General features: G+C 42.9%; 1 protein-coding gene across 1 annotated transcript in view; it reads left to right on the plus strand.

Moving 5' to 3' along the window:
* Positions 1-425: 425 nt before the first annotated feature.
* Positions 426-12,803, plus strand: part of STK38L (serine/threonine kinase 38 like) — a 46,194-nt gene continuing 33,816 nt past the window's right edge. Inside the window, exon 1 of the mRNA XM_042835015.1 lies at positions 426-524. The gene's annotated coding sequence lies outside the window, so the exon portion shown is untranslated. The remainder of the gene's footprint in view (positions 525-12,803) is intronic.

Consider the following 12,803-nt stretch of genomic DNA (forward strand, 5'->3'; position numbering starts at 1 on the left):
TCCTCACTCCTTGGGGGTAGGACTGAAGCAAACAAGAACGGCCAGTTTGCATACTGCATCTCCAGCCAATTCTGTAGTCCTCCGTGCTACAGCACTGCCCCACAAGGTGACCAGCGCTCTGCTAACGCTCCCATTTCCTCACGTTCATCCTCGGGAGAACTCTGCGCCGCCTCACGGGAGCGCAGCCCGAAGCGAGGAGCCGGGGGCAGGAACCGGGCAGCCGCGCCCCGCTGCAACGACGGACCATTGATAGGAGCGGGCTGAGGGCGCAAACCCGCCGGCCGCCCGGTCGCGGCGCACCTGCCCGCGGCAGTGCGGGGGCCCCGGGGCCGCGACCAATCGCGGCTCGGTTCGGCGGCGCCGGGCTCTCGCGAGAACCGCCGAGTAAACATCCATCCCCCCGCCGAGGCCCTCCCGCCGCCCTCCTCCTCTTGCCATTAGCGCGGAGGAGGGGGCTGTGCCCGCACAGCGCCGGCGGCGGGCGGCTAGCGAGGAGTCGGCGAGCAAGCGAGCAGTGCGCGGAGGTGAGTGCGGCGGGCAGCCCCGCGACTCAGGACTCCTCTCCGCTCGGCCCTGGGGAGCCGCCTCTCCGCGGAGCGGAGGGAGGTGAGACCCTGTCAGTGACGGCTGGAAATCTCCCGCTTCCTCCCCCCGCCGCGAGGCAGCCATCACCGTAACGCCGGAGGGAGGACGGCTCCGCCGGCGGAGGAGGCGGAGGTGGCTCCGTGCCGGCTGCCGCCCTCGGAACCGGCGGCGTGGGGCCGGGCCGCGGGGGCTGCGGGCGTACCGGCGGCAGGCAGCCGCTTCGGGGCGGGAGAGTGCCTTGCCCTCGTTAGCAGCGGGCGGATAAAGAAAGGGACGCTTAGCGAGCGATAATAACAAACCCCTAGTAGTTTTGCTCTCTCCGTGAATGAATCCACCAGCCGGTTCCGTAACCTCTACCTGAGCTGTAGGAGTTTTGAATGGGGCCTGTGATTGGGTGTTTTGGCTCGTCCGACGCCTGCTCTGCCGTGACTTAGGTAAAAGTTAAGCGCGGAAAAGCGTGAGGTGTCCCCTGCTGCTCTCTTCTGGTTTGTTTGCTTGTTTTTATCGGTGTTTTGGGTTAGGATAACAGAGCTCACGTGCTGCTAACAGGGTGCCCCGCTGCTGCAGGGTGCCCGATTTCCTGTTGCAAAATCCAGAGCGGATAAAGAGCCTTGGTGCAGCCCCTGGATGAGCATCAGTGCTGGAGGCTGGCTTGGAAGAAAGGCAGAACGCGTTTGTCCTCGGATAACTGTTGGGGTACCGCTCGTATTGTTTGGCTCTGAGTTGCTGTAGGACAGTGAAGCTTGCTCCGAGGACCACTGGTGTTGGCCTGCACCGTACACACTCATTCAGTGTTTGATGAGTTTTCTGAAGTTGCTCGAAGTGGAGAGCTCTTGCCGTCACTGTCCCTAGTGTAACTGATGTAATTGAATGCTGGGTAACTTTATTTTCCTTTTCTTTTTTATCACTCCAACTACCTTCTGTGGCTCAGGGTCTCTCTTGAGTGCTTTGGTGACCACAAGGAGCTTAGTCACTGTTTAAGAAGCACTGTCTGCCTACTGTCCCTGAGCAGGCCTTGGGTTGGTAGTGTTTTTAAACCTCTTCTTCCCCCTCTAAACTCAATTTTCACTCTATCCCCGTTTATTCTAATAAAAATCCTCTGCCACCAGCAGGATGGAGCAGGGGATTGGCTGAAATGTAGTCAATTGATAAACTTTGATATTTGTATTGTCAGAAGAGCTGCAGGGTAGGCATGTAAATTACAATGGAAGGAATTGCTTCTCTGAATACGGTATTCATCAGCACAAAGACTAAGCTAATACTATATGACAAATGGTTTGCTCTTAGTCCCCCAGAAAGAGGCTTTATGTGTCTTAAATAATGACTGCCGACATAAATCAAGCATAGTATTGTCCACATAATCATGTAATCTTCTGTTGTTCCCAGCTCATTTCAACATATAGCTGCACTTAGGGCAGACAGGCCAGCAGTAGTGATTACATTGCCATAGCATGAACGTGTGGGTTTGGAAAGTAACTGAGTCTTAATTCCTGGGGTAGGTTGATACGGGATTTTTCTAAGTCCAGCGATGAAATAACAATCTCAAGCACTTCGTTTTGCTGTATAAACAATGAGCGTAACTAATTCTCATCCTGCGGGGTGTGAATTCAGGGAGGAGTTACTTTGTGCATAGTGTGAATCAGTTATGGTAAAGTGTGTGCAAGGTGAGGGATCCTTTCTGGAAGGATAAACAGGTAGTCCTTCCCAAAAGCATGAGAGTAGGCTGGGTTGTTTGATTGGTACAAAAAGTTCTGCAGCTCTGCAGTCTGACACTACAGAGCAACTTTTGGCAGTGTTGCTGCTCCTGTGTCTTCATAAGGAAACAACAGAACAGTTTGGGGTTTTTTTGACAACAGTGAAACCAAAACAGGGACTAATAGGGCAAATTAATTTATTGGGAAGAACTTACTTTCCTTGTCATGGGTAATTTGATCAGCATGAAGATCATTGAGATAGTACTTACTATGAGAATTGCCTGTCTTTTACTTGTGAAATGGGGTCATTTTGTGAAGCTTGCATTAACATTTCACCTAATACTTTGTGTACAGGTTTAAAAAAAAAAAAAAAAAAGAAAGGAAATAAAACACCAAATTGGGGAAATGATAATCTATGCATCAGTTATCTGATTTTCTGGTTTCTTTGTGATTTTGTTGCTTAATTTTTGCATTCTGGCTTGAGTGGTGATGTATATGGCTGATATATCAACAAACAGACTTACAGTTTTTTAGGTGAAATGCAGTTTAGTGTAAATTGTAACCAAGTAGAGTATGATTGCAAAAGCAAATACCTAGAACTTCAGTGTAATAATTAGGAGATTGCGTATGTGAGATTGTGATTGTCAGAGGGTTAGTTGTCTTCTATATTTTTACTAGTAAAAGGAAACAGTGGCTGATGTAAAATGGTAGCCAGTGGGATTTCATAAATCACAGCAAAAATCATAGAATCATGGAATGGCTTGGGTTGAAAAGGACTATATAAAGATCATCTAGTTCCAACCCCCCTGCTATGTGCAGGGTCGCCAACCAGCAGACCAGGCTGCCCAGAGCCACATCCAGCCTGGCCTTGAATGCCTCCAGGGATGGGGCATCCACAGCCTCCTTGGGCAACCTGTTCCAGTGCTTCACCGTCCTTCCTAATATCTCAGCTAAACCTCCCCTGTCTCTTGTTCCATCACTGTTCACCCTCATAAAATCTCCTGAGGAAGTAAAACCAGAGACAACTATTCACCTTTCAGTATCAAAGAACAGGTGATATTAAGTAATAGTTTGGTACAAACAGGTTGAGTTATGGTATGAGCAAGTACCCTAAAACTTAACTGTGAAGGAAGGCATGAGGAACAAGCAAAAGAAAGATGTCTTGGCACAAGCGGGGAGCTGAATGTGCTTAGATGTGCTCTTCTGGGTATGCCAGGTTTGGGTACTGTCTCCCTGTCCGCAGTGCAACAGATGAACAACATATGTTTGTGCTGGGAATGCCAGTGAGAACAGGGATGTCCTCATCTTGCCTGACTGCTGTCTTTTGAAACTCTCAAGTCTGCTCTGTAAGAAAAGGGTTCATTGCCAAGGTAGATTGCTTCTGCCACATATGCAAGCTTAGCATTTGCTGGCACTACTAATAATCAGTGCACGCTCTTAGTGGGGATTACTGGATAAAGAAGACATTCCCAAAAATCATTTTCTACTTTTTCTTTTTTTTTTTCCTTCCCAGGATGTATAGAGCTGAATCTAACATTGTGAGAGGCTTGACACACCTGCTCTTGATGACAAAGCAGCTACAGCTTCTCCTGGTAGAAAGCCTTGTTGTTATGAGCACACTAGTAAGGGATGAACTTGCTCATAGCTGAATGGGCAGTTGAATTCCAAAAGATATTTTGTTGTCTACAGAAGAGATTTTTTTTTTTTTCTACCAGCTAGCCAGCATGCAGATTACCTTGCCCCAGAAGTACTTCACTATTGTTTGGAGCTGAATTTATGATGAACCACCTAGATTTCCATGTATCACAACTGGAGGCACAGGAGAAGCTGACAGGACACAGACACGGCCTTGTATCTCCACTTAATTTCCCAGTGAAGAGCTATCCCTGGCTAACTGACTAGATCCAAGCCAAAATGTGAAGGAGGTGGGAGCTGCCCTCAGATGTGGCTGTTTCCTTCTTCACATAGGAGCTGAAAAAAATCTTTCCTTTTGGAAATCCACGTTTGCCAAGTTAGCCAGGTAAAAATAGTAGTTCAATAGCATCAGGTTTCTTCTGTGTTGCTTTCTGTGATGGGGGAAAAAAAAGTTTATCACAGGCATTTCTCAAAATTTGTTTTATTATTATTTTATTTAACAAGGGATGGTTGCATAATGTGGTCCCTGCCCTTTCCTCTCACTGGTGCCTTACAGGGGAGGTGACTGGAACACCAGCCAAATATCAGCCTGATGGTGAAAGGATTGTTCCAGTTAAAATGTCACTGATTTTTAGCATGCTGAGCCCTATGTGGAGGGGACAGTTTACATTAGTAACTCCACAGATAAAAGCATTGTACTGTATTGTTTTAAGGCAGCTGTTGTTTCTTGAAGTTAAAAATAAGGCGATTCTTCTGTTTTGTGGTATTTAGCATCTGGCAGAGCAGGAAAGGAGAACAAATTCAACCACAAGGTACAAATTTAATGGGAGTACCTGTTTTTACAAAGTACATAAATTGAATCCAGAGAACAAAGTCAGTGTTTAACAGTGATTAAAATTATAATTTCATGAGTCCTAACATCTGGAACAGTAAGGGAATTTTGTTCTGCTTTAGAGCTTCTCTGTGGGATGCTGGGCGATCTTACAGCAATGGAAGAGGTGGCTGTTGCAAACATGTAGCAGTCAACTGTTGAAGAGCGTTCCTGTTTAGTGGAGTACTCGGCACTTGGTTAACAGTAGCAAACATAGTTAGTGAGAATTAGTTTCGAAGTAAGATGTCCTTACGGTGAGGCTTGTAATGAGGTATCTCTTGAGGGGCATCCCAGTGAATTCTGACTTCCAGCATTAGCTAAAAGAAAGGAGTGTTTTAACACTGCTGGTGGGATTAATGCACATCTTTGTGGCTGGATTTCATTGGATTTGTTTGTGCTTGGTTAGTCCAATGCAACCATGAAGTATACTGGGTCAGCAGGCTGATATTCTTCATGACCAACTTGCCATATTTCACTTCTGTTGTGCTAAAGAAAAATTTTCTTGCTGAATTTTGCCATCTGCTTACGGTTTAAAATAAGTTATTTGCTTCATTTATTGAAGTTACAGCCTGGATCTTAGTTTCTGCAAACCTTATAGGAAAGACAGGAAGGTTTTTATTCTTTAAATATGGAGTAGGAAATATTTGAATTTATGGAAGGAAGTAAAACTTGAATATATTGTAAATACGGCTTCTGGTAAAGTCTTAGAGTTCAGTCCTGCCCCAGTCTTAACAGGTTCAGTTAATCATTGCATCACATTATTACTAGTGGCAGAGATGCGAGGTTTATTATAACAATTCTTCATGAGTGCAACTCTTAGGTACGTCATGAGCAAGGAAGATAGATGACCATTTTGTATTGAAATGCTTTAGGTGGGTTCTCTTCTGGTTCATTTTTCTATGGAGAGTCTTACGCTGTTTCTGCCTGTTTATCTTCTCATTTAACAGGGAGGGGGAGTTCATATAAAATAAATGAGCCGTATAATATATTATATAATATATGTGTGCTGGATTTGGTGACTTCACTGCTTGGTTGTAGAAGCAGCAATTAAAAACTTTAAAGTAATTATTATTAATTTTACTTTATTAAAGATAATTATTTCAAGAACACTTGGAATTACATCCCATAAATTGTTTATGCTTTGAATTATTCCTGATAGAAACTGAGTCTGAAGTCAGAGAAAAACAGAAAGATGAACAAAAAAATCTATGGAGTGGAAAAGTACTATTTCTTTGAAGTATTTGAAAAGCGCAGAGTGCAGAACATGACTGTTACATCAAACAGATGTAGTGATGAGACAACAGGGAAATGATCGTGGACTAAATAAAAATGTGTATGTAGTGTAAAACATGAATATGATTGACCTTTAGGATCTGTTTAGAAGAGATGTGTGTGAAACTGAAGCCAACTGAAGGTCCCCATGGTATTCTTCAGATGAATCTGATGGCTATGGCTGTTGCTGTGGTTGAGCTGTGCAAGTCATGGTGCGGTTACACAGCAACAGAAGTTGAGGCTGTGGTTCTCAAGTTCAGTGAGCAGCAGTCTGGTGGGAGCCCACATTCTGCTCTGAGGCCATTGTGTCTTTGATGTAAGGGAAAGAGAAAAAAAAAACCAACAACAAAACCCTGATTTCTTGTCCCACTGACCACCCACATGCTGCTGATGGTAAATGTGGACTGCAGTTTAGAAATATCAGTTATGGTATAGGAAGGCGAATGACTCTTTACATGGGTGGATAGTGATAGGACAAGGGGGGAATGGCTTTAAACTGAGACAGGAAAGGTTTAACTGAGATATTAGGAGGAAGTTTTTCACCCAGTGGGTGGTGACACAGTGGAACAGGTTGCCCAAGGAGGCTGTGGATGCCCCATCCTTGGAGGCATTCAAGGCCAGGCTGGATGCGGCTCTGGGAAGCCTGGACTGGTGATTGGCGACCCTGCACATAGCAGGGGGGCTGAAACTGGATAATCATTGAGGTGCTTTTCAACCCAGGCCATTCTATGATTCTACAATGAATAGTGGTAAGTATAATTATCTGGTAGATAGTATGAACTTGAGAGGTTCTGCATTGTCTTTTGTCCTTATACTCCTGTAGAACATGTACTTTAATGAAAGTTCTTAAGGGCAAATGGTGGCATTATAGTTACAAATAGTTTATCTCAAAACATAAAAGGGTAACTTGATTGAGGGGAGAGAGAAAGATATGGAAACACAAAATCAGCAAGTTTGGATTAGAAGATGCAGGGAAATTAGTGAAGAAGATCCCTTCCTTCTCCTTTTAAGCCTTCTCTTTCTTTCTTTCTTTCTTTTCTTTTTTTTCATGAGCCAATGATAAAGTTGGAGAGAGAAGAGAAAAGTGTACTGCTTTAGATGTTCAAGCTTTGCTGGCAAGCCTTCACAGGTGCTGGAAGTTTTCTTTTTGCTTCTTTCCAAAGTTGTAGCGTGCACTGTTTCTTGACAAGTTCATTCTCAGTAGTTAGCAGTCCATCCCTTCCACAGGAAGGAAAACAGTGAAGTCACTGTTAGCTCCAGGTGCACAAGGAAACACAAAACTTTTCTAAGTTTGAGGCTGTTTAAGAAAGCTAGTGTTACAGAAGAATGAAGCTGTGGAATTAAAATTTGGCTTTCAGCTGTATTGGCATGCAGGTAATGTGAAAAGAAAGGAGCTGTCCAGGTGAGGATTTTAATGTATTTACCGGCTAATCAGTATGAGCATGTAGATCTGTGTTTCCAGAGGGCTGATTAGTACACCTGGGATGTAATTTACATGCAAGTGAGCTTACATCAAAGATGCCTGCAGTGATAATTCCTCTTTATCTTCCAAGACTTTACTGCTCTGGGCTGTGTCACGATGAGGAGTGGAAATGAGTACTGTACTGATATATTCAATCCCCCCTGACGGTGCTGCAAGTCACAGACTGGACATTCAGATCAACTGAATGTAGTACTGCTCTAATTGCAATTCCCTCTGTCAATATCAGCAGTGCAGATAATACTGTAGGATGACCTGATGAAGCTGCACTTAATTTTTCAGAAGGTATCTGGGTGCAACCTGCACATTCTCTGCTAGCACAGAGCTGCTTGCTCCAAGTCTGTGTTGAAAGCATCATCTGTTGTTCACTCATGACTCCACAGAGTTTTAGGCTCCACTTGGGCGCCATTGAGCCCTCACTGAGCCCTATTTAATAACACGGGGCACCATATTAATGTTAATTCTTTACTTTTGCACAGTGGCATCTATGATGATTATATGTCAGCAAGGGGGAAAATAGGGGAAAAAAACCCAACAAATTAATTTCTGTGTTTGGGAAAAACAGATGATCCAGACCAGTGATGAGAGAATATACCATGTCTTAACATACGTGACCTACATCACTGACTTCAACTGCTGCCAGCAGTGAGGCTGCTTTGCCGAATACCTTTTCATAGTGGTTCCTTGGAGCCTGGCAAAGTAACTGCTGCCTTGACTTTCACTCTCTGGTAAGATGCAAGACTCTGGACATGATAAGGATATAGTGAAGAAATACTTGCACGTTATCTGTTTAAGTAAGAAGAATAAGAGACTGCTTTGTAAAATATTTGCAATCAAAACAGTTCTAAGAAAAAAATAAAAACTAAGTAGGTGCACATCCATTTTAATGCATATTGTAGATGTTTGTATTTGAAAGCATTGAAAGAATAAGGTAAAAAAAAAAAAAAAAAAAAAAGTAATCATAAGGTGATTGGAATGGAAATGGTTTTACTCTGATAAAGATAAGTACTTTTAGCTAACCTCCTCCCACCCTCTTTATCAGACCAAAATGGAGAAAGATAGTTTAATGTTTTACCATCCTATCTCAGTCTCAGATTTTGCCCCCCCCCCCCCCCCAGGTGTGGGCTGAGCCTGTGTGGAGGAGTCAAGGCTGCAAGAGAAGAACTCATGCAACAGTTTCCATTACACTATTTTCTCTTTTTAAAAATGACTGAAACCTGTTAGTGTTCTCTGTATTTATTTTTAATGTAGAAGCGCATTTTTGAGGGTAGTCTTACTTGACAGTGTCTTTTGTATTTCCGTTTGACTGTAATTTTCTCAGTCTGAGAAACTCAACCAAATGTCTTGTCTTGGTCCTTTTGCCAAAATGCTTTAAAGCAGTTGTTCATCTTGAATGATCAGTGACTCCATATGTACCAAGAATGGAAACTTACCTAAGGCCATATGACAGCAGCAATGAATGTGTGCTGTGTGCAGCTGAAGATTGTAATTGCTTGATGAGATTTGCTTCTGTCCTTTTGGAATCTAAGTGCTTCCTCTCCCTCTCTTGGCTGCCAAGGCAAGGCTGCATTTTGCCGCAAAGACGTTAAGGTCCACCCATCCCCTTTTGAATTCTCAAGTAAATCTTCTCCAGATATTGCAAATAAACCACAGTAAAGACCAGTGCAGAGTAAATCCCACGTTTGTCTTAACTGGAATGCCAGACTTCTGTCTGGAACATCTGAATATATGCTTAGGGTGCAGCTTCCTTCTATTCAAGGGTGGTGATCATCTAGTCAACAAAGCATTGGATTTACAAGATGATGTCACTTACACGAGTAGACTCCTGTCATATATGGACATCCAGCGAGCAAAACAGGGGGTATATTGCTGGTGTTGTGTCAAGTGCTGTACCTGCTTATGCTTTCTTTTTTTTATTTCTTTTCTTTGCCTAGATCAGGACATAGCTTGTGCTTGACAAAGAGGACAGGAATTCTAACAGAAGTAAAAATTGGCTATCTCTGCTTCTCACAAGGACTGCACTAAATGCATTCTAATGGCTTTCCAGATTAGTGGTGTCTAAATCAATGTTTGCTAGTGACAAATGCATCAATAAACACAAATTTCTTTTCAATTCTTGGCTTTCTATGATATCTTAATGCTGCTTCTAAGCAGCGGCAGCCCTCTCTTATTGATGTCAGGCAAAAATCATTTCCCATATTGGATATGGGAAAATATGGCACAATTCTCTATTTCAAGAGAGAAGACTGACAAAGGATAATCCAGTCTCTGTTCTAGGTACTGGGGGAGTTTTTTGAAGTGCCAGGCAGAGAAAGAATACAGGAATGTACCAAGGTCTCTTTGTAAGTCCTTTTTTCAACACTGAAAGAGCCTGTGCTCTTTGAGGTTCTGGCCACGTTTGACCCTGCATGCTTCACAGGCATCGTTCAGTTGGTTCAGCAGCTGTTTATGAAGCACCAAAATTCAGAAGGCTTTCATCTTTTCTGAATGAAATGCATTCTTTTCGTTCAGCTGGCATTCCTAAATTTGTGAAGCAGCACCAGTTCCCTCCCTAATACTAACTGTGTTTATGTTCAATTGTGTCATTTAAATGTAACAGAGTTCAGATTAGTTAATACCACTGAATAGGTGTTGGTTTTTTGGTTTCTCTTTTTTTTTTTTTTTTTTTTTCTTCTCAAAACAGCTGCTCTGAATTCCAGGAAGGTTAATATGCTGAAATTTTTGATGGTTTTGAGGGGGTTTTATTATGTGAAATTAAGTTTGATCTGAGCATTTGATCCTATACTATTTTGTATCCTTTCAAAATGACTCTTTTTAGAAATTTAAGATGCTGTTATTTTTTTCTTAGTGTTCCAAGTTTCAGGTACTTGCTTCATGCCTCTTTTTTGGCAAGAGACTAGGCCAAAATTCATGATGATACATATCCTTGGAATGGAGCGGTTTGCTCAAAGAGAGTCTATATTTGTATGCTAAACTTCCTTAAGGAAAAATACTGTACTGTTAAGCTGTTACTGGCTCTGGAAAGCAGACGTGCAGATAGCATGTGAGAAGAGAATGATCCTGTTGACTGGCCTTCCTTTTGCTTAGCTGTGGCATGTTGAAAGTCAGCAGGTCTTGTTTTTTCCTACTGAGAAAGTGTGGGATGACATGCATGAGGGCTGCTCTGAAAATAATGCCTCCTATTTTATGACGTTGACCTGTGATAGCAGAGGTGGCTGTTGGTGGTATGGCAGTAGAGGCTGAACCTTCCTGCCATTATCTCACTACATTGTGTTGCTGTGTGACAGTTGACAGCAGAGGGGCAGTCTGACAAAATGGCATCTAACGTGGAAGAGCATAGGAAACAAAAGTGTGCCATTAAACTCCTCCATGCAGGAAAAAAATGGCACCCACTGACACTTGTTCATGCTTTCTGAACACTTATGGGGACCAAACAGTGGATGTGCGCCTAGTGAGCTGGTGTGTGCTGCATTTCAGCAGTGATGCAGTGATGTGAAGAACAAGCCATGTTCTGTATGGCCATGCACAGCTGTCACACCATAAAATTAGGACACTTCAATCAGCTCATCCATGTAAATCAGCTAATGGTGATAACTATGATAAAAAATAGTGTTTTGTCCCTGAGAATCTGGTCTATCAGATAGTGTTGTAGTCCTCTTTGTATCTGTTGTTGTTTCTGGGAAAACAAATAGGAGGCATTACTTTTAGAGCAACCTATTTTTTTTTTTTTTTTTTTTTTTACATAATCTCAACTAAGCAATGTGCTTCTATAAAAGGCACTGGGATACTTCCACAAAAAATGCTTGGTAAAAACAACCCATGTTTTGAAGAAACATGCTATTTTGAGGGAGGATAGTTCATTTTTTCCCACCTTATTCAGTCCTTGGCCTTTCAAATGGTATCAACAAAGGAAGTGACTATTGCAGATGCTTTTGTGGTTCCTAATTTATTGAGGGCTGGATGGAGATCCATTGACTCATTTTACATAAGCCACCAAAGAGCTGCTTCCAGTTAGTGCTTGGACCAGGCTATTGAGCTGAAAGACGCCATCTCCAACTGCCAGCCACGTTTCACAACAAACATAACAAATGCACATTACAAATATTTCAACATTAAAATTCAGCCTTTGTTCTTTTGGCACTTACTTGGCAAAGGATGTCTCCAAAGAGGTATTTTTAGCGAATGCTATGTAGAGAGCTTCAAATCTTTCTTTCTTTCTTTCTTTGTGGAAGATGTTTCTACTGTCTGTAAGATGCCCACAGTTAAAGGATGTAGAAATGACAAGATGCTCAAACCTCAGTCAAATTCCAATTCTCTGAAGGTTTTTGGGATCTGGATGTACCAATGTTAAAGACAGTTTCCCAGTTCTCTGCTGGGCAGGGATGCCAGCAAATTTGTTGACTTTATTTGGCGCTTAAAACATATTTAACTGGAAGTTAAATCGATGCCATAGGACTGCTGTTCAGTTTCAAGAAGTGTTTAAGAAGCGTACTATTGACTTGGCCAACAGTTATGGGTTTTTGAGAAGATCAGGAGAAGCAAACTGCTAAATCTGAAGATGAATTCCAGGTATGCTCATCGTGCTGAGGGCTGGAATTATATCAGCTGCCAGACAGGATTCATCTGTCCTTATTTGAATGTTTAGAAGCTGCATATGCAAGGCAGTTAGTCATCTGAACCTTCTTCTGTAGTCAACAGGAGTGAGGAAGCCCTTTCAGAAAGGGCCTTAGGAGATGTTTGCTTCTACCTCACAAGGGTGACTTTTTAGCACCGTGCCACTGCAACAGAAGAAAGGCTGGCTTGTGTTTCAGGAGAAGATGGCAGCAAGCAAGTCCCCTGTGACCCTGCAGTTGTGCAGGCCTGGTTGCCTGTAGCTGCTCCTGACTGCTGTGTCAGTGTGACTTCTGAGTGGTTTCCTATGGCAGATGAAATTTCAATAGTAAAATCCACTGCCCTCACCTTGGTAAAATGCAGGTACACGCAAAAACGTGTGAACTCACGGACTTCTGTTTTTGCCAGCAGTGTAGTTGGATTGTATGTGTGTATATATTTTTTTCCAGAGGAGCATAAGAATATGCTTCCTCAATCACAGCTGCAGAAGTGCCGGGGAGCAGTGTAAGCACAAGCATAAACAGGCAGGTCTCTGAAAAGCCCAGAGCTCAGGTCATCTGAGCTTTATTCTTGTTGTTTTGGGTTTTTTTTCTCCCATTTCCTTGTGTAGCTCCAGTTTTTCCAATAGTTCATTATGCCATTTAGTATTTGTTTA

This window comes from Centrocercus urophasianus, unplaced genomic scaffold (assembly GCF_019232065.1).
Source record: "Centrocercus urophasianus isolate 14NV4802_14NV808 unplaced genomic scaffold, USGS_Curo_1.0 seq_5, whole genome shotgun sequence".
In the NCBI taxonomy this organism is placed as follows: Eukaryota; Metazoa; Chordata; class Aves; order Galliformes; family Phasianidae; genus Centrocercus; species Centrocercus urophasianus.